Source organism: Canis aureus, chromosome 26, assembly GCF_053574225.1.
Source record: "Canis aureus isolate CA01 chromosome 26, VMU_Caureus_v.1.0, whole genome shotgun sequence".
NCBI lineage: Eukaryota > Metazoa > Chordata > Mammalia > Carnivora > Canidae > Canis > Canis aureus.
In genome coordinates, this window is record NC_135636.1 from 15000213 (window position 1) to 15026849 (window position 26637).

General features: G+C 40.1%; 1 protein-coding gene and 1 long non-coding RNA gene across 3 annotated transcripts in view; one reads left to right on the forward strand and one right to left on the reverse strand.

Moving 5' to 3' along the window:
- SPTLC3 (serine palmitoyltransferase long chain base subunit 3) overlaps positions 1–26637 on the reverse strand; it is a 149335-nt gene that overhangs the window by 111916 nt on the left and 10782 nt on the right. The gene's annotated exons all lie outside the window — the stretch shown is intronic.
- On the forward strand, positions 1844–24830 carry LOC144298792 (uncharacterized). The gene is made up of 4 exons (XR_013365674.1): positions 1844–1973; positions 2817–2927; positions 10730–10788; positions 22761–24830. It is a non-coding gene; the product is annotated as an uncharacterized LOC144298792 (long non-coding RNA).

The window sequence follows — 26637 nt, forward strand, 5'->3', positions numbered from 1 at the left end:
TCCTCTATTTGTCAGATTCCAGAAAAAGGGACTGAGATCTTCATGAAGGAAGATTTGATGAATTTTTATGACTGGTTAGGTACAAGATCAAGGATGAGAAAAATGAAGTATCTGGGATGCCTGTGTGGCTTGGTGGCTGGGCATTTGCCTTTGGCTCAGGGTGTGATCCCGGTGTCCTGGGATCGATGAGGCTTGGTTTGAGCCATGATTGAAGGTGAATGTGATAAAGGGCAAATTATAAAGAGAGTATAACAGTAGGTTTGAGACAGAATTTGGGGACCCACGGCTTTTAAGGGCACTGTAGAGGAAGAAGAGTGAGTGAAAGGGGCCCAATACAGGTGACTTCTGGAAACATGATTAACGGCTTTGGTTGACTTAGAAGATGGCTAAGTTATGTAGCCACATATAAAGGGATAAACTTCGAGGCCAACCTGTGAAGGGTAGGAGAAGATTTTCCTTTTTGGGAGGCCTTAAATCCATTTCTGAGCTCTATATGTGGCCAAATCAAGCAGCACATTTCCCCTGAAATCCATGGGAACTTTCTGCTTGAATTGGCTCTGAGATAAACCTGCACTGCAGAACAGTCTACCTAGATGCAAATAACACTCACAGTTGAGTGCACAGCCTTGGCTTGTATAACTAGGGTGTTTTGTTTTGTTTTGTTTTGTTTTGTTTTGTTTTGTTTTGCCCCTGTGACTTATTCTTGAAGAAAGTTATAACACAAAGGAGAAATTTTCAACAATGTCCATCAGTTCAAACCAATATCTACTTTCTCTCACATAACTTGATTTATTTATTTTCATTTAATTTAATATTATTTTATTTGGCAGAGAGAAAATGAGATACCTTGATGGAGAATAAAGTTATCTGGAAATACATAGGTCTTTCTTAACAGTTGGATAGTGACTCATTTACTACATCCCTTTATTTAAAATTAAAATCCATCATACTCCTTGGGAAAGAATTCTCAATCTGGGGTTGGATAGTTATTCTGAAATATGAGTTTTTTGTCTTTTTAAAGTAAATGAAGCATTAAAATCTTGCTTAATAAGTTTGCTGGCCAAAGACTGACATAGCATGGTAATCCATGATGTACTTTCTTTCTCTGTCCTACCTTTTCTTTCACAGGCCTGAAAATAAACAGATCCTGAGCAACCTAGCCTACAGTGCCTGCTCAATTGCAACACTGTGACACTCTGAGGTTTGTTCACTTCCTACATTCCTGTCATATCTGGAAATAAACAGGATGTTGGGCCATGCTGGGAAGACTCACTTTACAGATAATGAGTCTTCTATTCAAATTAGCAGGTCTTTCGCTGCCCACCTATTTTAAACAGTCCAATGCTAACATTAGAGGGGATATGAAAGCAGCAAATACAGTCCCTTTCTCCCAGAATTGATAACGTTATGGTGCATGTGAGAGGTGAGGTAGGGGTAGGAAGGGGAGTGAGCAGAAAGTAAACACCATAAGGATGCCACGAATGGAGGGATCATATCACTCTGGGTGATCAGGAGTGGCTTCCTGAAGGAGGTGGAATTTGAACCCAGTCCTGACGAGCTGGATGGTGGAGAGCCCTTGAGCAGCCATAAGACTGCCTGGGTTTAAATCTTGGCACTTCCATTTGCCAACTGGATGACCTTGTGCAAGTTCCTTAATTTCTCTTGCCCTCAAGGTTACAATGGAGCTAAAAGGTTGGGTTTTTTTTTAAGATTTATTTATTTATTTGAGAGAGAGAGAGAGAGAGAGTGCGAGACAGCAAGCATGAGCGGGGGGAAGGGCAGAGAGAGAGAATCTCCAGCAGCCTTATCACAGAGTGCGGAACTCAACATCACAGGGCTCCATCTCATGACCCTGAGATCATGACCTGAGCCGAAATCAAGAGTCAGATGCTCAACCAACTCAGCCACCCAGGTGCCCTAAAGGCTATTTTGAAAATTAAATGAGATAATATATACAAAGTACCTGCCACAGAGTAAGTACTCATGAAATGTTATGATTTTCAAGAAATCTTGTGAATGGAGAAGACAGATAAAACTGTTAGACTAAAATATTTGGGAAGAAAGGGGAAGAATATGTATGGAGCTCCAGCCAGGACCTACACATAAGGAGAAGCAGGAGGAGGAAAATCCACTGGGACAGAGCAAGTGTAAGGGAGAAAGTGGTGGGAGGTTCAAGGGAGAGGAGAGGTAGGGGGTTGGGACACTGGAGCTGAAGAAGACCATTATTTATGAGACACTCACAAGGAAACTTCAGCAAGTGATTTTATCTACCTTTTTTTCCCAGTGGTCTTATGGACACTAGGATTTAAGGAGAAAGGGAGCATGGAGACAATGGGCTTAGGAGTGGTGACTACTCACTGAAGAAGTGTGGTGCTGAAGGATGGGACAGATAGGAGGTGGTGGCTTTAGGTACTAATAATGTGGGGAGCTGCTGCTCTGTGAATAAAGAAAATAGCATATTTAGGAATTGAAAAAAGTACCCAATAGATTAAAGACAACTGGAGATAAAAGGAAGAGATGGTATAATTGCCAGGACAGTTGCCATCCCCTGAGGGGATGGGAGGAAGAGCACATGTGACTATTTTGACCAGAAGGACATTGACAGTCTCAGTAGCAATTTTCCCTCCAGAATTTTGGAGGGCAAAAAAACATGGCAAAAAGGGAAATAAATGGCAAATCCTTTTAATGGCAAAAAACCATTACAGGCTTTTGTTCTGCCCTAGTACTTGGAGTGGGATAAAAAGGGATGAATAAATCTGGACTCAAGTTAATTCTGTAGATTAACCACCTACTCACAAGCAAGCTTTTATTTTCAGACTGAGGCAGCTGTGGAACATGGCGCATTCCATTGTACTGCTGGGTTGGTCCATGGAAAAGAAGAGCCAAGATGAAGATGAAGAGACTGTCAGGTTTTGGTCACTACAAGGGTAGGAAGTCTGGGAATAAAATAGTCTTTGGGCTGACAAAATGATGAGGGGAACTTAGAGCACTGGGGATAAGGAGAGGACCATCTTCCTCTCTGAAGTGGAATGTATGCAGAATTTTCCACATTATAAGAGTTGGGTAGACCTCCTCTGAGGTCTCCTGGGTATAACACAAACTTCCAAGGATACTGGCATTTTGGGAATGAGTATCTACCTACCGTGTAGTTGCTGGGTTTTGAGCAGAGAAAGAGAACCATTGTGAATACTCTTGAATAAGAGACTTTTTCTAGAGATTAGGCTGTACTCAAATGTGGGAGTTGGTTAAAAATCTATGGAAGGGGAGACCATTTCCACAATGGTACCATGAAGAGCTTCCATGGATCTTCCTGACAGTAAAACAAACTTAACTGGTAAAAATGATAAAAATACAATGATTTAAAGTATCTGGAAATTATCTTAAGGACATACAGCAAATGAAGAAACATTTATTTATTGTACGTGTGTGTGTATAGCTAGTGTGTATATATATATATATATATATATATATTTTAATTATATAGCTAGAGTGTATATATATATGTTTTTTTTTAAATAATCACCCCTATGGTAGTAAAATTCAAAGCAGCTCTTTCTTCAGTAGAATTCTTACTTTTACTCTAAAATACTTGAGTGTCTTATTGATTCCCAAGTTGCATTTATTTCCCTTTTAAATACCTTGGAATGTCACTTATACAAATGATACAGCCCCAAAGTTCATGAAGGTGGAATGATACAAGAATGATGAGAGTAAGGGGCAGGGCAAAATGGCAGAAGAGTAGGGTCCCCAAGTCACCTGTCCCCACCAACTTACCTAGATAACTTTCAAATCATCCTGAAAACCTACAAATTCAGCCTGAAATTTAAAGAGGGAACATCTGGAATGCTACAAAGAGAAGAGTTTGCACTTATAACAAGCTAGGAAGGTGGAAAAATAAAAAATAAAAAAGAATCTAGTGGGGGAGGGGTCCCCGCGAGGAGCCAGGCTAAGGCCCTGTGGCGAGAGCCTCCAGGACAGGAAAGCCCAGGCCCGGAGAAGCAGGAACTTTAACAATCTTCCCGGATGGAAAGGCAGGCAGTCGCAGGGAACTCGGGCAGGATCCCAGGAGGGGCAGTGGAGCCTCCAGTCTCCTGGGGTCACTAACAGACCCCAGGGGAGAGCGCGCCACACACCATGGGCCAAGTGCAGTTAAGAGCTGGAGCGTGTACCCAGCAGGGCCTTGGGAGCAGCTCAGGCGGTGGCTCCGGGTGGAGGGGGCTACAGCTCCCGGAGCGATTCCAGCGTTGCAGGCCCCAGATCCCAGGGCGCTGGGGGACTCAGCCCAGGATCCTGTGCTGCCCTCAGGGACAGGCGGAGGCTGGGAGTGCACAAGACAGTGAGGACACTCCTGCCACCGGGCACCCCGAACTGTGCAGATCAGCGTTCCCCAACCCCAGGAGCATCCAGGCCAGTGTGGACTGGGAGACTAGTAGTTACTGGGGGAGCTGACTCCAGGGCTGGGGAGCTGGCCAACACAACTGTTGTTGTTCCTCCTGGTGTCACCCTGTGCCTCGGAGGGTTGGGGCCGCCAGGGAACAGAGGTCCTACAGGATAAACAGCTCCCACTGAGCCCTGCACCTGGCAGGGTGCACACACCTGAGAATCAGCACAGCAGGCCCCTCCCTCAGAAGACCAGCTGGAAGGACAGGAGAAGAGCAAGTTCTTGATGGAGCAGTGCTGGAAAGCTCCAGGGGAAGTTGAGGGATTTACAGTATATAGAACCAGAGGTTATCCCTCCTTTTTTTGTTTTTGTTGTTGTTGTTGTTTTCTTTGTTTTTTTTTGTTTGTTTGTTTCCCTTTTTTTCTTTCCTTTCTCCAGTACAACTTGTTTAGCCACTCTGTACTGAGCAAAAATGACTAGAAAGAAGAACTCACCACAAAAGAAAGAATCAGAAATAGTACTCTCTCCCACAGAGTTACAAAATTTGGATTACAATTCGATGTCAGAAAGCCAGTTCAGAAGCACAATTATAAAGCTATTGGTGGCTCTGGAAAAAAAGCATAAAGATTCAAGAGACTTCATGACTGCAGAATATAGATCTAATCAGGCTGAAATTAAAAATCAATTAAATGAGATGCAATCCAAACTGGAGGTCCTAATGATAAGGGTTAATGAAGTAGAAGAATGAGTGAGTGACATAGAAGACAAGTTGATGGCAAGGAAGAAAGCTGAGGAAAAAAGAGAAAAACAATTAAAAGATCATGAGGAAAGGTTAAGGGAAATAAATGGCAGCATCAGAAGGAAAAATCTATGTTTAATTGGGGTTCCAGAGGGCACCGAAATAGACAGAGGACCAGAAAGTGTATTTGAACAAATCATAGCTGAGAACTTCCCTAACTTGGGGAGGGAAACAGGCATTCAGATCCAGGAGATAGAGAGATCCCCCCTAAAATCAATAAAAACCGTTCAACACTGCAACATTTAATAGTGAAACTTGAAAATTCCAAAGATAAAGAGAAAATCCGTAAAGCAGCAAGAGACAAGAGATCCCTAACTTATATGGGAAAAAGTATTAGATTAACAACAGACCTCTCCACAGAGACCTGGCAGGCCAGAAAGGGCTGGCAGGATATATTCAGAGTCCTAAATGAGAAGAACCTGCAGCCAAGAATACTTTATCTGGCAAGGTTCTCATTCAGAATAGAGGGAGAGATAAAGAGGTTCCAAGATAGGCAGAAACTGAAAGAATATGTGACCACCAAACCATCTCTGCAAGAAATATTAAGGGGGGCTCTGTAAAAGAAAGAGGAAGTCCAAAGAAACAATCGACAAATACAGGGACTGAATAGGTATTATGATAATACTAAATTCATATCTTTCAATAGTAACTCTGAATGTGAATGGGCTTAATGACCCCATCAAAAGACGGAGGGTTTCAGACTGGATAAAAAAGCAAGACCCATCTATTTGCTGTCTATAAGAGACTCATTTTAGACCTAAGGACACCTCCTCCAGCCTGAAAATAAAAGGTTGGAGAACCATTTACCATTCAAATGGTCCTCAAAAGAAAGCAAGGGTAGCCATCCTAATATCAGATAAATTAAATTTATACCAAAGACTTTAGTAAGAGATGAAGAGGGACACTATATCATATTTAATGAGGACCAACAAGAGGACCTAACAATCATGAATATTTATGCCCCTAATGTGGGAGCTTCCAAGTATATCAATTAATAACCAAAGTTAAGACATACTTAGATAATAATACACTTATACTGGGAGACTTTAACACCGGCGCTTTCTACAAATGACAGATGTTCTAAGCACAACATCTCCAAAGAAATGAGAGTTTTAAATGATACACTGGACCAGATGGATTTCACAGATATTTACAGAACTTTACATCCAAACGCAACACATTCTTCTCAAGTGCACATGGAACTTTCTCCAGAATAGACCACATACTGGGTCACAAATCAGGTCTTAACCAATACCAAAATATTGGGATTGGCCCCTGCATATTTTCAGACCATAATGCTTTGAAACTAGAACTCAATCACAAGAGGAAATTTGGAAGAAATTAAAACACGTGGAGGTTAAAGACCATCCTGCTAAAAGATGAAAGGGTCAACCAGGAAATTAGGAAGAATTAAAAAGATTCATGGAACTCCAGGACACCTGCACCCCGATGTTTATAGCAGCAAAGTCCACAATAGCCAAACTGTGGAAGGAGCCTCGGTGTCCATCGAAAGATGAATGGATAAAGAAGATGTGGTTTATGTATACAATGGAATATTACTCAGCCATGAGAAATGACAAATACCCATGATTTGCTTCAACATGGATGGAACTGGAGGGTATTATGCTGAGTGAAATGAGTCAATCAGAGAAGGACAAACATTATATGTTCTCATTCACTTGGGGAATATAAATAATAGTGAAAGGGAATAGAAGGGAAGGGAGAGGAAATGGGTGGGAAATGTCAGAAAGGGAGACAGAACATAAAGACTCCTAACTCTGGGAAACAAACTAGGGGTGGTGGAAGGGGAGGAGGGCAGGGAGTGGGGGTGAATGGGTGATGGGCACTGAGGGGGGTCACTTGACGGGATGAGCACTGGGTGTTATTCTGTATGTTGGCAAATTGAACACCAATAAAAAATAAATTTATTATTAAAAATAATAAAGATCATCACATGGATTTTTAGGCCAGATTAAAAAAATAATAAAAATAAAAATAAAAAGATTCATGGAAACTAATGAGAATGAAGATACAATGGTTCAAAATCTTTAGGACACACCAAAAGCAGTCCTGAGAGGGAAATACATCACAATACAAGCCTCCCTCAAAAAACTGGAAAAAACTCAATACAAAAGCTAAACTTGCACCTAAAGAAACTGGAGAAAGAACAGCAAATAAAACCTACACTAAGCAGAAGAAGAGAGTTAATAAAGATTCGAGCAGAATTCAATGAAACAGAGACCAGAAGAACTGTAGAACAGATCAACAAAACCAGGAGTTGGTTCTTTGAAAGAATAAATCAGATAGAGAAACCATTAGCCAGCCTTCTTAAAAGCAAAAGAGAAAAGTCTCAAATTAATAAAATCACGAATGAAAAAGGAGAGATCACCACCAATACCAAGGAAATACAAACGATTTTAAAAACATATTATGAGCAGCTATACACTAATAAATTAGACAATCTAGAACAAATGGATGCATTTCTGGAAAACCACAAACTACCAAAACTGGAACAGGAGGAAATAGAAAACCTGAACAGGCTGATAACCAGGGAGGAAATTGAAGCAGTCATTAAAAACCTCCCAAGACACAAAAGTCCAGGGCCAGGTGGCTTCCCAGGGGAATTCTATCAAACACTTAAAGAAGAAACAGTACCTATTCTACTAAAGCTGTTCCGAAAGACAGAAAGAGATGGGATACTTACAAACTTGTTCTATGAGGCCAGCATCACCTTAATTCCAAAAGCAGACAAAGACCCCACCAAAAAGAAGAATTATAAACCAATATCCCCAGTGAACACAGATGCAAAAATTCTCAATAAGATACTAGCTCATAGGATCCAACAGTACATTAAGAAGATGATTCACCATGACCAAGTGGGATTTATCCCTGGGATGCAAGGCTGGTTCAACACTTGTAAAGTAATCAATGTGATAGATCATAACAACGAGAGAAAAAGCAAGAACCATATGATCCTCTCAATAGATGCAGAGAAAGCATTTTACAAAATACAGCATCCATTCCTGATCAAAACTCTTCAGAGTGTAGGCATAGAGGGAAGATTCCCCAGCATCTTAAAAGCCATCTACACAAAGCTCACAGCAAATATCATTCTCAATGGGGAAATACTGGGAACCTTTCCCCTAAGATCAGGAACACGACAGGGATGTCCACTCTCACCACTGCTATTCAACATAGTACTAGAAGTCCTAGCCTCAACAATCAGGCAACAAAAAGATATAAAGGCTCATATTGGCAAAGAAGTCAAACTTTCCCTCTTTGCCGATGACATGATACTTACTGTACATAGAAAACCCAAAAGACTCCACCCCAAGATTGCTAGAACTCATACAGCAATTCGGCAGTGTGGCAGGATACAAAATCATTGCCCAAAAATCAGTGGCATTTCTATACACTAGCAATGAGACTGAAGAAAGAGAAATTAAGGAGTCAACCCCATTTACAATTGCACCCAAAAGCATAAGATACCTAGGAATAAACCTAACCAAAGAGGTAAAGGATCTATACCCTAAAAACTACAGAACACTTCTGAAAGAAATTGAGGAAGATACAAAGAGATGGAAAAATATTCCATGCTCATGGATTGGAAGAATTAATATTGTGAAAATGTCTATGCTACCCAGGGTAATTTACACATTCAATGCAATCCCTATCAAAATACCATGGACTTTCTTGAGACAGTTGGAACAAATCATCTTAAGATTTGTGTGGAATCAGAAAAGGCCCCCAATAGCCAGGGGAATATTAAAAAAGAAAACCAGAGCCGGGGGCATCACAATGCCAGATTTCAGGTTGTACTACAAAGCTGTGATCATCAAGACAGTGTGGTACTGGCACAAAAACAGACACATAGATCAATGGAACAGAATAGAGAACCCAGAAATGGGTCCTCAACTCTATGGTCAACTAATATTTGACAGAGCAGAAAAGACTATCCACTGGAAAAAGGACAGTCTCTTCAATAAATGGTGCTGGGAACATTGGACAGCCACATGCAGAAGAAGGAAACTAGACCATTCTCTTACACCATACACAAAGATACACTCAAAATTGATGAAGGATCTAAATGTGAGACAAGAATCCATCAAAATCCTAGAGGGGAACACAGGAAACACCCTTTTTGAACTTGGCCACAGCAACTTCTTGCAAGATACATCTATGAAGGCAAGGGAAACAAAAGCAAAAATGAACTATTGGGACTTCATCATGATACAAAGCTTCTGCACAGCAAAAGAAACAGTCCACAGAACTAAAAGACAACCTACAGAATGGGAGAAGATATTTGCAAATGACCTATCAGATAAAGGGCTAGTATCCAAGATCTATAAAGAACTTATTAAACTCAACAGCAAAGAAGCAAACAATCCAATCATGAAATGGGCAAAAGACATGAACAGAAATCTCACAGAGGAAGACCTACACATGGCCAACAAGCACATGAGAAAATGCTCCGCATCACTGACCATCAGGGAAATACAAATCAAAACCACAGTGAGATATCACCTCACACCAGTGAGAATGGTGAAAAATAACAAGACAGGAAACAATAAATGTTGGAGAGGATGTGGAGAAGGGGGAACCCTCTTGCACTGTTGGTGGGAATGTGAACTGGTGCAGCCACTCTGGAAAACTGTGTGGAGGGTCCTCAAAGAGTTAAAAATGGAACTGCCCTACAACCCAGCAATTGCACTGCTGGGGATTTACCCCAAAGATACAGATCCAGGGAAACACCGGGACACCTGCACCCTGATGTTTATAGCAGCAATGTCCACAATAGCCACACTGTGGAAGGAGCCTCGGTGTCCATTGAAAGATGAATGGATAAAGAAAATGTGGTCTATACACTCAATGGAATATTACTCAGCCATTAGGAACGACAAATACCCATGATTTGCTTCAACATGGATGGAACTGGAGGGTATTATGCTGAGTCAGTCAATCGGAGAAGGACAAATATTATATGGTCTCATTCATTTGGGGAATATAAAAAATAGTGAAAAAGAATAAAGGGGAAAGGAGAGAAAATTAGTTGGAAATATCAGTTTGGGTGACAGAACATGAGAGACCCCTAACTCTGGGAAACAAACAGGGGTAGTGGAAGGGGAGGTAGGTGGGGGTTGGGGTGACTGAGTGACAGGCACTGAAGGGGGCACTTGACGGGATGAGCACTGGGCAATATGGTATATGTTGGCAAATTGAACTCCAATAAAAAATAATTTAAAAAATAAAGAATGATGAAAGTACACAATTCTACCTTATTTGGAAGGTACTTCATGCCTGAAAGTTGTCTGGGGATATTGACGAATGAGTACTTTCACCTCAGCCTTCTATCACGTGTTTGGTAGACATAAATGTTTAGAGATGCTTTGTGAAGCTCTTATGTCTCAGTTTAGTCTAAGTCCTATCATCTTGTTACAAATAGGTGAGACACTTCTGCTTAGAGTGTATCACTTGATTCTCTATGTATACAGTCATGTTCAATATGGGCATAAGCACCTTACTGATCATTTTATTTCTGTTTGTTACAGACACCTGATATAATCAATTATTAACTGCTGGCAAACCCTGGAATAAGATGTTCTACAGGGTAAGAGCCAATGTGGAATTCTTATCCAGGGTATCTTATCTTGGGTATTCCAGGAGGATAGCTGGGGTAAAAGAAACAGATGCTCAGGCAACTCAAATTGTTCAGGCCACTGAAATACATGACCATGTGATGACTTAGGTTAAAATTTTTTTTCACACAGCCTTCAAACTCCAGCCTCAAGTATACCTAAGAGATCTTGTTATTATTGTTTTCTTCTATCTCAACACTAAACCAAGTTTTACTGAGTGCCCATGTTACCAAATGCTCTGCCAGGAGACAGGATATGCCCAGAGACGGACTAGAGGTTCACAGCTTTACCACAGAGAAGTCCTGTGGGAACTGGGAGGTTGTATCCAACCCTGGCTGGAAGAGGTAGGGGAAGCTTCATGAATGAGAATGCAGTTGACCAAGGGCTTGAAAGATGAGAGCAGGAAGGATAAAGGCAGTAGGAATGGATGGACAGAAAGATCCCCAAGGTAGAACTGGAAGCATCAGGGGAGAAACTCACCCATCTATATCCCAGACCATGGCAACCACAATCACCTCCTGGATGATCTCCTCATTCTATCCTGACTCCTCAAATCTCCAGATGCTTAGGCAACTTTAGCTTTAAAATTCACTTATAACAGAATTTCCAAAGTGCTCCCTAAAGATGGCCATTAACAAAAAGGGTTTTGGAAAGGCTAAAGATCTCTGTGTCTCTTGGGTATTCACAATGTACAAAAGCTAGACTAAGAGCCATCTTTCTTGTCCTCTACTGTTACTCCCCGTTGCTAGCACACAGCTTCCCATGATAGGTGCTGAATCAATACTTGCTGATTGAATCCACTTTTTGAATGCTATTAAAATAATGGAATGAAAAACCATTTCACTTTGGGAAATCCAACGCATATATCAAATGTATTTTTCACCTTCCATATAAATCCACCTATGCCATGACAAAAACTCTCTTTGGGAAGTGTTGGTTTTCAGCATAAAGCTAAGTTTCTTAGCATAGAACTGACCTGCCTCAAGTCATCTGATTTCCTACCTTGCATTTGTTATGTGAGCAACAGTAAAATTTCATTTCACACCTTGATTTGTATCTCCTCCAAAATTTTCTCATGCCGCCACTTCCCTGTAATTTCTTCAGTTTCTACTCCCTTCCTTCACTGTTCTCTGCTGCTGCCCCTCCCTCTTCACTCCACATACACATACCTTTTGCCTGCCTAATAGCCTCTGGTTTAAGATTAGCTCTGGCTGCTTCACTTCAGAAAAAGATCCAGGCTTGATGTTCTCATGGCATAACACCATCATTATATTCACCACATTGTGTTACAATAATATTTTTAGAAGACAAGTCATTTAATAAAAGGACAAAAAATAAAGGATCACTTGCTAAATAATAGCTTTCATTATCTTACACTCAGGCTTTTCAAATATTTCAAATATTTTAGCTCTGTTGTTTGTTCAGTGTGGCAAAGACTGGCTTTTCATCAAACCCATTTCTTTTTCCTCTTCCTCCCAGCTGGGTTACATTTCCCATATCCCTTGCAGACAGATGTGGCTATGTGACTGAGTGCTGACCAAAGTGAAACGGGTAGAAGTAGAATGTGCCATTTCCATGCTTGGCCCATAAAAAGAACCTCTCTCATGATCTACCTCTCTCTCTTTCCTATTGCCATCTGAATGCTGATGGCCAAGGTGACCTTGAAAGCCATACGTTAAATATTGAATAACTTTTGTTAGCCTGGTTCTCTGAATAACTGCATGAGCAGGGTCCTCACCACTTTCCCCTCCAGCTTCCTATCACTGTCAATTAGACTTACCACAAGCGAGAAACAAACTTCTATTGGGTTATGCCATTGAGATTTGGTGGCTCATTTATTATGACATCTACTATTATGTTAATGAATACATACTATAGGGATTCTGTTAAAATGTTTTTGTTTCTAACTCTTGCTTACATGTGTTTGGGAGAAGTCTAAGAACTGAGTCACCTCCCTAAGGAAACGTGTGTATCAGGATCCATCTGGGCTGCCCAAAGTTCAAATTTAAATCTGAGAAGTTTAAGCCAGAAAATTAACTGACTCAAAGATTCAATTCTTGATTTATTGAACATCTCTGTATGTTAGGCAGTACATGATCAAAAATACTTGACTTAGGCTTCAGTGACCACAGATGTCGGAAAGAAAGAGAGACAAGATTATAAATATGGAACTTTTTCAGGAGATCAGATCTTTATATATCAGCTATTCCAATCCTGTTTTTCTATTGGTGAACAAGGTATGGTGAGGTTAAGTTTGTTTCCGATTGTCTTAGCTTTCCTCTTTACTGTCTGAGAAGGTAGCTAATAGGTCAGAGCAGCCCATGAAGAGAGCCGTAGGCTTCCAAAGGATGTACCCAGATTAGGAAAAGGATTCACAGAAAAGGCAGGATTGCTTGGAGAGATGTAAAGAATCCCTAGCAGAGTGCTCAATGAATATCTGTTGTAGTAATGAGTGACAGAGAGAGAGAGAGAGAGAGAGAGAGAGGGTGCCAAGATTGGGAAAGTTTGGGAAAGGGGAAGAGGGCCTCTAGGACAGGAGGACCAGCATGGGCACTTGTTGGTAGGTCGAAACAGAACATTGCATGGATTTCTGGCTGGACCTCATGTGTTACCTACTTGGAGATGAGATGTATGGAGTCTACTGGAATTGAATGATCTTTCTATGGCAAGGTAAGCTAGAATTTATGTTTCAGATAGTAGTCAAAGAAAGATATGTTTTCAGTGGGATGCCTCTTTATCAGACCTGCAGGTAGGAATACAGGGCAGAAATATTTGGAGGATCCTCAGATCTTACCTGGGATGATAGCTGGAGGGGAGGTTCTAAAGTCAATTTGCATAATTAAACCTTGAACAAAATGGCTGTTCTTCACTACCCTGCAATGATTGCATTCTTCTGATACTGTTTACAAGCAGCTGGCTTACTTGAGGAACACAGAGCTTTTACTAAGGTATCCTGATAAACCAAAGAAAACAATGTACCAGTGATTTAATATCACTGAGAATCACTACCATCTATTATCTTGTTGATTAGGTATAATGTGCCATGTACGAAGACTGCCTCTCCCTGGGGTTCTCAAAGATTTCATGACTATGACCTTATTTATTTACATGATATTTTTAAGAGGTAGGTGGTGGATAACTGTAATAGAATTAGAGTTATCTTTACTTAATAAGAGAGATATAGGGCATTAAGCAACTTCTCCATGGTTATAAGACAGGACAGACCAGGGCAAAGGTGAATTTCTCAACTTTACAATAGCAAGGTTGAAGTAGAAAGGCTTGAAGTTAGACCTTTGAGACAGATTGAAACAGGTTTCAGAAATAAAATGGCTTTAACAGCTGAATCTCTACCTTTTCCAGATAAGTACTGGTAGCTGCAAACTCTCTGGGAAGGCTGGCTACTATGTGCATGTACTTGTACTGAGCACTGGAAGAATCAGAGAGTCTTTCTCATAGCCCCATGTTCATTGAGCTCATGGGCTAAAGGAGAGATAAAATATGCATATAAAAATATAATATTTCACGACTAGAGAGCAAGAAGTATTCAGTGGCAACATCTAATCAATTTTATAGCAGTAGTAAAAAGCAAGCAGAAAGCTTGATAATTTATCCCATAATACACTTATTCATTCATTCACTTAGCAAACAAATATTGAGTACCTACCCTGTGCCGGCTGCTATGTTAGGTCCAGGTGACAGGGTGGTGACCAAGGGGGTCACAGCCCCTGACCTCATGGTCTGTATGTGTGCTATCCAATACAATAATCACAAGCCACATGTGGCTATTTACATCTAAAGTTAAATAATTAAAATTAAATAAATTTAGATACTTAGATCCTCAGTTATGCTAACCACATTTCAAGTAGTTGATAACCACATGTGGCTGATGGTACCTCATGGAAGAGAGCAGTTATACAACATTTCCATTACCACAGGATCTGTTGTTCAGAGGTCAGCCAATTGTGGCCAATAGGCCCACCACCTGTTTTTATACATAAAGTTTTATTAGAACACAGCCACACCCATTTGTTTATATATTGTATTGTTATGTTATGTATCGTCTATGACTGCTTTCATGCTATAATGGCAGAACTAAATAGCTGGAACAGAGACTGTATGGCCCACAGAGCTGAAAAATATTTATTAATCTGGCCCTTTACAGAAAAATTTTGCCAACCCCTGTCTAAATATAAATACAGATGCATAACAAAAAAATGAAATGATGAATAAATAAGAGTCCTGTGGGGTGAACAGGTTGGGGATCTCATCTAGTTTAGGAAAAGAGAAAGATTTTCCTAAAGAAGACAGTGTTTAAAATGAGATCTGAATAATCAGTAGGAGTTTGCCAGGCACAATGTTCTAGCAGAAGGAAAAGCCTAAAGAACTATGGGAAGTGGGCAGAGAACACAGTGTTTGTCAGGCATGGACAGTGAGGGGGCAGGCATGGCCAAGTGTCATTTCTGGTGGGGGAGGGGGGCTCCATCTTCTCTGTCCACTGCTAGTATATCAGTGCCTAGAATGACATCTGATATGTAGTAGATACCCAATAAATATTTAGTGAATTAATAGCCTGGGGAAGTTATGCAGAGTTCATAAACCAAGCCTAGGATTTCAGCCTTGATCCTAACAAGGTAGCCACTGATGAGTTTAAGAAAGTCTGTGGCTTAAGAATCTGATCAGATATGTTTTCATAAGGGCCCTTGGAAGCTGGATGAAGAACAGATCTTTGGGAGCACCCACATTCAGTGATTTACAGTGATTTGTGGTCATATGATTGGTAATTTTAAAGTCTTTCTCTTATTCACTGTGGAAGAAGATTTAATGAAGCAAACTTATTTAGGTGATTCTGAAATTTTGAATTGACAACCAGAAATCAAAAGGAGTCTCTTAGACTGCATGGGAGGCATGCTCTGACACCAGGTGAGGTGTGCACTGTGGTATTTCTTTACCATGCCAAGCAGCCAGTGACTCATAAGTGAGTTATAACAAGGGTGTGGCTTTTGGAAGCACACAAAATGTGGTCCTGGGAGTCATTCGGCTGAGCTCAGTGGACTGATCCTGGATTGCAAACAATGGTTTTTCTCTTTGAATCAAACTGAATCTATTTTTTTTTCTTGCACCTCAATGGTGCTGAATTATGTACTTTAGTCACACCCAAAACTTCCTGCCCTGTGAAGCTAGACCAAACAGTGCCTGACATTCAGAGACATGAAGAAGCAGAAGGCCCTGCTACCTAGAAAGAAACTCACCAAGGATACAGCTGCGTTTATTAGTATCTAGTTCATGGTTGTGCCTATCCTCCTCCCTTTCTCTGCCTGTCACCCTATAAAAAGCACACACATTTTATGCATGTCAGGAGCATCTTAGGAACCTATAACCTGGTTCATCCTCTGCTTGCCTTCGAAAACAAAATGTGTCCTTTTTTTGTCTTTTATTAAGAGAAAAAGAGTGAGTGCTTGTTTGCCCAACAGGCAGTGTGGGGTCAGGCAGGAGCAGAGGGAGAGAGAGAATTGTATGCAGAATCCATGCTGAGCCACTCAGGCACCCCCAGAATGTGTCCTTAAAGAGATTAGTTGAGTATATATACATTTCCTGGCTGAAATCTTTGGTTTCCGTGGAAGGCAGCATATACTATTTTATTTTTCCATGAAAACATTTTGCTCCTTGGAAAAACAAGTATACTGCTCCAAACAACCCCTTCACCAAGAATATGATACTATAACAATTTATTTCTTTGCCTCCAAAAAATCTGAAAATATCCATGGTCATGGCTATAATTATCTGATTAATTTTGCTTATCATGTGACACATAATGTAGAAAAAACTAACTTCTCCAAGAGCAAGGCTAATCTTGACTAGTTTATAACTATACTTCTAAATCAAACCAACTAAGGAGATTCAGGAATTTTTAGCCATCATAGCTTCTGAGCCCTAAGTAATGAATGAGTGCAAGGCCTGAGTCATCTGATTGGTATAAAGATTAATTACATTTAACAATAAAAACCAAAAAGGCCCTGTCCATGACTTTTTTTTTCAGACTTTGAGTCATTTTCTCAGGCCACCATGTGGAGTACTTCTGTTTCCAGTCTGTAGGCATTTGGTTCAGCGGTCTTGCTAAGAACTGATCAGTGGTAGGAGGACTGGCTCAGTCAGTAGAGCATGTGATTAATCTCCGGGTTGTGAGTTCAAACCCCATGCTGGGCATAGAGTTTACTAAAAAAAAAAAGAATTGACCAGTGGTAAGTATGGCCCTTTAAAGAAAATGCCATCCTCTCTTGCAAAAACTAACAAACCAAATCCCGAGGTAATCAGTTGTGGGTTTTTTCCCAGCACCCCACATTATTTGCATGAGGTGACAAAAAGTGTTAGTGCCAAGAGCTCATATTGGGTTTATTTTGGTTCTATGATGTGAAAGTCAGTGTTGTGTAGTGGTGCTAGAAACTAGCAGTGGACACAGATGTGCCTTGCTCTCAATTGGTGTTGGGCAAATGATGACACCTCTTTGAGTCTCAGTTGCCTATTGTGAAATGCGTCAATAAGATCTAGAAAATGAGATAACATGCTTCTCTGAGATTTGAGATCAGTTCTGCCATTATCATTCAAATGTTTGAGATGATCTGGAGCCTAGTTTCTTTAGGAATAATGATCTGATCAAGTAGGTAACTGAGAAACATGCTATGTTGCAAGAACCTAAGAGCTCCTACCATGTCATCAATGCCATTGCCTTGGGCAAACTCAGAAAAGAAACTAAGAAGTGAACTGACCAGAAGCAAGCGTTTATGATGTTAAGTGTTTGAAAATGAACTTGAGGTTGATAAAGGGCTCAAAAGAAGGTACTTTTGAGGAATACACATGCTATATAACATAAGGATATAGCCTTTGACTCGGGGTGTGATCTCAGGGTCCTGGGATCAATTCCTGCATCGGGATCCCCACAGGGAGCCTGCTTCTCCCTCTGCCTGTTTCTCTGCCTCTCTCTCTCTGTCTCTCATGAGTAAATAAATACATCTTTAAAAAAATAAAAATAAAAGATTTATAGGAAGTGGTGATATCTGGTATACCATGTAAGATCACTTTTCTGCCCAACTATAAACATCTAGGCGAGAACTTGAACATTTTTCAAGGCATTTAGAATCTTGTGGATTTTTTTTTAATTTACAAAGACTGACCCCCTAAAGCTGCTCTTCTAAGTAAGTATATGTTCTCATTCATTTGGGGAATATAAATAATAATGAAAGGGAATATAAGGGAAGGGAGAAGAAGTGTGTGGGAAATATCAGAAAGGGAGACAGAACATAAAGACTCCTAACTCTGGGAAACAAACTAGGGGTGGTAGAAGGGGAGGAGGGCGGGGGGTGGGGGTGAATGGGTGACAGGCACTGAGGGGGGCACTTGACGGGATGAGCACTGGGTGTTATTCTGTATGTTGGCAAATTGAACACCAATAAAAAATAAATTTATTATAAAAAAAACTATTCCCATTTGACCATTTGCAAAGAAACTTTTTGGAAAGTCATTATCTACAACTGCTGGGCAGGAGACTTCCTTATCTCTTTGAGGTGCCACCTGCCAATCACTAGACTAAATGTCATTTGTATTCCATAGCAACATTTGAAATCAGATCATCTGGAATATCTCCAATTGGTGAAAAAATCAAATAAAACTTTGTTTTACCTTCATAAAAAATAATAATAAAAATAGCACTTTTTTTCTTGTGAATTAAACTACTGGAAAAAAAAAACTACTGAAAGAAAGATGCCTTGATTTTTTCATTTCCCACGTGTTCTTGCAAGGAGCAGTTGAGGGGGTTGTATGTGCTGAATCAAGGCTGGATAAATGTCTATTGCAGCCAGGACTTTGAGACATCCTTGAATTTGAGAATCAGAATGTCTGGGACTATTGTTCAGCTCTGTCCCCATCATCCATGTGGCTTTGGTCTCATTATTTTTCTAAGCCCTGTTTTTTTCATCCCTAAAACAGGCCAATAACAGTCATTCTGTCTACTTCACAGCATTGATGTGCAGGTCCAGTAAGATCTGGATATAGGCTGATTGTACAGTTATAAGGATCTGGGTAGTTGATGCTGAAGGTTAAAAGGGCAAAGAATTGGTTAAGTGTTTAAGAAATCATTAATTTCAGGTTCCCCAGAAGCAGACCCTGAGGAAAGGATTCAAATGCAAGTTGCTTATCTAGAAGGTGACCCCAGGAAGCATTGGTAGAGAGGGGGAATGAGACAGGGAAGGGAAGGAAACCAGTGAAGAGTGTGCTGTCAAGCCATTTACAACTGTGGGCAACTGGCCCTCACTTCCAGATGGGGAAACTGAGGCGCAGAGAGATTATGCCATTTTCCCAAGATCACAGAGGTACTAACAGGAGGCTAGAATTCAAGCCTACACAGTGCCAAGGGCAAGTCCTACTCCCAATCTCTAAGTGATGAATTTAGCTTATTAGAGCAGCAGGCCTGTGGGGTGTGGCAACAGGTTATGTGACATTAGGAGTCAGATGATCCTGGTTCCACTACTTACCAGCCATGTGAGTGATTCAAACCTTGAATCCTTATGTGTGAAATTCGAAAGCCCATTGTGAAGATTAACAATACTATTTCAAAAAGCATAAACACATGTGGTAGCAAACATTCACTTTAATTAATAGTGGTTTCTCTAACATGATGTTCTCAGATACGAAAAAGGAAGCTTTCCATGTGTGGCTTTTATTTTGGGAAATAGGAAAAGAGATGCCTTTACTTCTTACATGAGACAAATGCAATTTTTGCGATATTAATTTTGAAATGGGAAGCTAACGAATTTGAAATAACAGATACCACTTTGAGTTTTCAAATATTGTGGTCCCTAGCTATTTGTGTGTGGCAGGGGATCCTTACACTGGTGTGACCTTGGAGGTAATTACTTAGCCGTGTTGACCTTCATCCCTCCATCTGTAAGAAGACAAGGGATGGATAGAACTGTAGGGATTTCTAAACTAAATTCCCTTTCTGCCAGATGGATTATACTAAGGTCAAAAAAGGAAAATGGCTCTTAATCCCTTTGGAATTCTATATATACAAGAGGAGAGTTTCTCAGACAAGCCTTCTATCGAGCCTTTCCTTTACCTCATGAGATGCCAATTTATACATTTCTCACTTCTTTTTGAATCCGGCAACTATCTTGCTAGTTCAAATGGAAGAATGAACATAGGAGTGATATCATTATTCACTCCTATGAATGGACCAGCTAGGGAACATGTAGATTCAGAGTCAAGAGATAGGAATGCTTTTTATCATTCAAAGGAACATACAGAAATGCAATCCCACTAGCTTAGGCACATACAAGTAGTTAGTTTGAGCACATATAGGAAGCACAGTCTTGAACAACAAGCACCAGATGTACCTAATGGAATACCCAACATGAAGAACATAAGGTCAGATTCCAAGTCTTTTGAGAGGCAATAGACCTCCATGGAACCAAATAGAGGGGCACTAAAAGCAACTAAGTAATATCTATTAACATGACTTCATGGAACTCCAATCAACAGTGTCCCCTTCCCAGAAGATACTTGCTCCCAGTTTTGCCCTTAAAAACCCTGACTTGTACACCATCAGGGAGTCTGGAATTTTTGAGCATTAGGTCCTTGTTCTCCTGGGTGACACCACACTAAGGAATAGCTCATCTTCCTTTAGAGCCAAAGCTCTGTGGCAGGTTTTCTTGGCTTGCTATATACCGGGTGGATGAACTCTCATTTGGTTTGGTTACATTTTGTCCAGAGGTTAAACTCCCCAATGTTAAGTGGACAGTTTTATAATATATTTTCACAGTCAAAACTATATTATGAAACTTTTCCCAGGAAGAACAACCAAAAGGCAATGTAGGTCAAAATCCACTGAGTGGTGTAATTCAGATTTGTGCATTTCATTATGTGTAGACTTTACCTCAAAAGAAAGAGTAGACAAGTACTGTAGACAAGTATTGAAGCCACATAATATGCATGCAGAAAGATTTGGGGTGAAGTGTACTGATTGTACAACTTTCTTTGAAATGCATAAAACAAAAGGATTGATAGAGGAATGGATAGATGATAGACATGTAATAAAACGAATATAATAAAATATTAATTGGAGAATCTAGGTGGTAGGTATACGAATATTTACTGTAGAACTCCTTTAATTTTTATGTGATTTTACAAATATTCACAATAAGACATTTGAGAAAAAGGTGTTTTTTTTTTTTTTTCTAGTTATAAAAACACAGAACCTGGGGCCAGCCTGAACTACTAACTAGAGGTTTGATCTTAGGCAAATTGACTTAATTTTTGTTTGATGAGCTGACTCATCTAAAAAAATGGGATATAGTAAGAGTATCAAACTCATAAATTGTTGTGAGGAACAAGTGAGTTAGTATTTGTAAGGTTCTTAGCATGTAGTGCGATATACAATTTTGTTACATGAAACTTAAAAATCATCTCATATATAGGGATATTGGTGGGAGAAGAGACTGTACTGACTTTTTTTTTTTTTTTTTTTTGGATATTCAACCCTAAGACTGCAGAGTTTATTAAAACCAGATGACAGGCTTATTATATACCCTGTGGTATTTGTCATTTTCTCTCTAATCCAGGTATGTTTCATCTCATACTAAGAGGCAGGAATCATCAGGATGGTGATATTTAATATCTGTTTTCATTTTCTTCAAAAAGTTCCACTTGCTTAAAGCATGTTCCCTGACCCCAGGCTTAGAGTACATATAATATCTGGATATCAGTATAAAAGCATGTAGCTACCTGGTTGTACAAAATAATCTAGTGATTTGGTGATTTTTAAAAAGAGGACAGTGAATAGTATCCATGTTCTCCAACAAAGGTTAGGAGACCTGTAAATTAATCAATAAGAGGTTTTATACTTTGAAATTTACAAAGAAGCCTATATATCACATTAATTGGGACTTGCTCCATATTTTAAAGTACTAGACATATGGACAGCAAATGGCAATTTAAATAGCAAACAAAATAAGCTGAAATGAGAATTCTTACAATAGATTAGTACAAATAGACAGTCTTTATTCATTCCACAAATATTATTGAGCACTTACTATGTACAGACTCTGGTTTAGGTGCTGGGGATCCAGCTGTGAATAAGACAGAAATCCCTGCTCACATGGTGCTTATATTTAGAAGATGAGGCAGACAAGAGATAGGATATCAATTAGCATGGTGTATATATGTGTGTGTCTGTGTCTGTGTACAGGGTTAAGGACTAATGAAAAAAATCAGGAAGGGGAGAGAGGTGGTGAGAAGACTTGCAATTTTAGATAGGGTCGTGAGCTTATATCTCATAGAGAGGGTAACATCTGAGTGAGGATTTGAGGGCAGGGAGGGTGCAGGCATGTGGATGTCTAGGAAGTACATACAGGAGAGGAAGAGTGAATGTCCCCAGAAGCAGGATGTGTGGCCTGCTTGCTCCAGTGTGGCTGGAATAGATTAGGTAATGGAAAAAGAAGCAGGAGGTGAGTCAGAGAGGACCAAGCCATGAGGCCTTATCGCCATTAGAAGGATTTTGTCTTTTGAGTAAGATGGAAGCCATGAGAAGGATTTGAGCAAGAGTGACATTCTGGATTTCATTTCGACTAGATCTCTCTGGCTATTCTACTGAAAACAGCCTTGCTGGTGGTGATGGAAGGGAAGGCAGAGGTAGAAGCAGAATATGGTGGTTTTAAATTTTGTCCATGAATTCTTTGATATTCTTCCCATTAAGAAGTTGGGGTAGGAGGAGGTCCCTTTCCCTTGAATCAGGTGGGCTTGCTTGTGACTACTTCAACCTATAGTGTAGGGTAGAAGTAAAGCTGAGCTCTAGGGCTAGGTCACAAAAGGCCACGGGATTTCTACTCCATTTACTAGAAAACACTCTTAAAGCCCCCCTGCCACATTGGCAATCCCTATTTGTCCTTTCTTTCAGCTATTCCAGCCCTGATGCTAGACATGGGAGTGAGGAAGCCATCTGGGAGACAGATCCTTCTGGACCAGCTGTTCCAGATCCAGCTAGTAGAGTCATCCCTGTCAAAGCCCCAGATATCATGGAACAGAAAGAAAAATCTGTCCTGGTGTGTCTTTTCTGAATTCCTGACCAGCAGAATCAGTAAGCATAATAAGATGATTATTGTTTAATGTCACTATGTGTTGGGGATGGTTGTTTATACAGCAATAGGTAACTGGAACACAGAGAGAAGAGGTGAGCCTGCTGTAACAATCCAGATGAGAAGTAATGGTGACTGAGACTAGTGTGCTTGCTGTGGGGAGGTCGAAAGTAGATTCTGGGTATACTGTGGAAACAGGATCATGAATTTGCTGAGTGAATGTCAAATGAGAGAGAAAAGTTTTGAATGATGCTCAAGTTTTGATTTGAGCCACTGGAAGAACAGAGTTGTCACTTCCTGGGACAGGAAAGACTATATAAGGGGAGCAGGTTTGAAGGTAGAGGGTGGGAGCTCAGTTTTGGACATGGTAAGTTGAAGTTGCCTTTTGATTACCCAAATGGAAAGTAGGTAGTTGGAAATGACATAGATACGCACGCGCGTGCGCACACACACACACACATTGATAAGACAAGATCAGATCATCATGTCAGAAACACAGTCAGAACAGAAGAATGAAAATTCTGAGCCTTGGGCAGCTCCATTGTTTAAAAGTCAAGGAGATGAAGAGAAACCTTTATAGTTTCCATAAAGGAATGGTGAGTGATAGATGAGTGTTATATCCTAGAAGCCAAGAGAAGAACATGCTTTAAGGAGGACGGGGTGATTACTTGCTTCAGATGCTGCTGACAGGCCAAGAAAAATGAGGTCTTGAGAAGCCACCATTGGATGGTGGAATTTGAGGGTTTAGAACTATCATTTATTGGGTACCTATTATATACCAGGCATTGCCCTGAACACTCTTAGAATAGTTGTAGAGGAGAAACAGACGACTGTAGGCCAACTTTAATACATAATAGCTACCATTTACTGACTATCTACTATATATCTGATAGTCATGGGGAGCCTTACATATTCTACCTCATTTAATCCTCATCATTGCCTTGTGGGATATGGATCAGAGACATGAGGCCATCTGCTCAATGTGGCACAGCTAGTAAGGGGCAGAGTGGGACTCAAACCCAGTTCTATCTGATGTTGAAGCTATTGGTCTTTCTGCTATCTATTCCTCTTTAAGTGATTTTCTGGGAAATCCTGAGGGGTGCTGGGGGTGCTTGGGTATGGAAACCACCAGAAAAGAAATACCTTTTTAACTTTGAGTTAAGTTTTACTCAAGGTTTTAGGGGAGAATTTAAGAGTAGTTTTATAGTTAAAGATATATGAATGCATTGTAGTGTTGTAAAAGACAAAATGTTGTAGAATGGCTTGGGGTTATGTGTGTTTTTCTTTCTTTGGTGAATCAACCTGTGGATCTCTTACCCTATCTTCTCTGGAGAGGTTGATTTGCTGGTTTTTCTGGTTGGGTTGTGAGAACAGATGTAGCCTAATTAATAAAGGCACTCCAGGGCTGAGGTTGATAACCTGGGAATCTGAGAAAGTCAGGGAAGGCATGAATTCTCTACATGGAAAACTTCGTGATTATGGACTTATTTATCCTTCCATAGGAGGTATCTATCAGTTTCACAAGAGGAATTTTGATTTCCAAAAGGCTAAGCCCCACATGGCAGAGAAAGAACAGTCAGGTATAACTTGTAGCTATGAGGATAATCATGACTTGCATATAGACTTTTTCTTGTGCAACTTTTGAAGGCCCAGTTATATCATATCTAGAGAACAATAATAGTGACCAGGACTTACGATTGCATTGTCTAATGAAAAGTTTGGGGCAGCCCTGGTGGCTCAGCAGCTTAGCGCTGCCTTCAGCCCAGGGTCTGATCCTGGAGACCAGAGATTGAGTTCCACGTCAGGCTCCCTGCATGGAGCTGCTTCTCCCTCTGCCTGTGTCTCTGCCTCTCTCTCTCTCTCATGAAAAAATAAAATCTTTTAAAAAACAAGTTTGTATGTCATTTCCTATAAAGCCTGAGAGATGAGATTTGACCAGTAAAATACTGTCAGTTCTCTGACATTTCTATAAACACTTTGGGACCTAATGTTTGGTCAGGAATATGTGTGGTTGGTCATAATTGTTCCTCAAACTTGCACATCCCAAGATCTAGTGTCAATGTAGTAACTCATGAAAATGAAGATGTGAAACTCATCTATTGCTTTTTAAAAATATAAAGTCTAAATTAAGAGGAGCCAAATTCCCTGAGCCATTTCATTTTCCCTAATATGTATGAAAAAAGAGCACTGAATTAATGACCTCTTAGTTTTCTCATCCTATTTACTTATTATAGCTCAGAGGTTACAGATTTGTGGCTGGAAGCAATGTTTCCCTGAAATCTGTACTATTTGAATTTTTAAAGATTAGATGCTAATGCTTAAAAATCAGGATATTTTTCTTCCCCACATCTCTTCCCACCCCATTTGGATTTCCAGCTTCTTTTGAAAATCATACATTCTGTCAACCAATACAGTAAAACTCTCGAGGCAGCAATATTCAGATTGGCAGTGTGATGGATAAAGTAGATTGCAGAGAAAAAATCTGAATACTTATCAGAGCTATGTTTACAGTGTTGTTGTTGTTTTCAAATGGTTAATCTAACCTTTTAATCTGTTTCTCATTTGGTGGCGGCAGCTCCTTCTCACATGAATTTATAGTTTTGTATACTACAGAATTCCAGATAAACTACATTAATTCAGGCCTACTGAGACAAATGTGATTATACTTAGTAAAAAGATTAAGTATTTAAAAATAAATGGAGTTTATTTCTTGCAATTAATTAGATTAATATCAATATCTCTAGCAGTATTTCCAAAGGGAAAGTTGTTAAAGGAAACTTTAACAAATAGATAAAATTAGTATTTAATTGGCAGATATTAAATATATTTAATTTAAAACATGTATTCTTTTAATTAATAAAAACATCTGCACCTGAACACACACATGCTCCTGAGTCAGCTCTTTCTTCATAGATAATGCAGTAAATTACAGGCCTCCTTAGGTTGAATAATTACACATCAGACTTGGCAGCGTTCAAATGATTATGCTTTTGCACTGGTGATATTTGAGTTTATTGTATTTGGTATTGGGCTATACCCGCCAGACACTTAAAGTGTACAGTCCTTATTTCAAAACACAAGCAAAACAAGCGTACAAGTGTACAGCTTCAGGAAAGACATCCTTGCCACCGAATGGATGCAAATGGGTGGCCCAAACAAACTCTTCCCTCAAGATGCAATTAGCAGCTCTGAAAATGGTTATTAAGTAAGATTACAGAGTGATTTTTCTAGGTATTTTAAAGATATAGAATATCCACATGCTCATTTATCTACTGCTGCTTAACAAACCATCACCACAGTTGAAACATATTTGTTTGCTCAGCAATCAATAATTGAGCAGGGCTCAGTGGGGACGACACAGCTATACTGCATGAAGTATCAGTAGGGAGCAGACAGGCACTGGGGCTGGAGGACCCACTTCCAAGATAGCTTTCTCACATGAACTACAAGCTGGTGCTGCATCTTAGCCAGGGCATAGCAAGGAGACTTGGTTTCTTTCTACATGGGCTACTCTTTGGGATGCTTAGGCTTTCCCCAAGCATGGTGGCTGGATTCCAAGAGTGAGTGTTCTAAGAGGACTGGGTTCAAGCCACAAGGCTTCTTGTAACTTAATCTCAGAAATTCCAGATTTTTCCCTCTGTCTTACGCTATTGGCCAAGTAAGTCATTGGGTCTAACCTGGATTCAAAGGGAGTGGAAT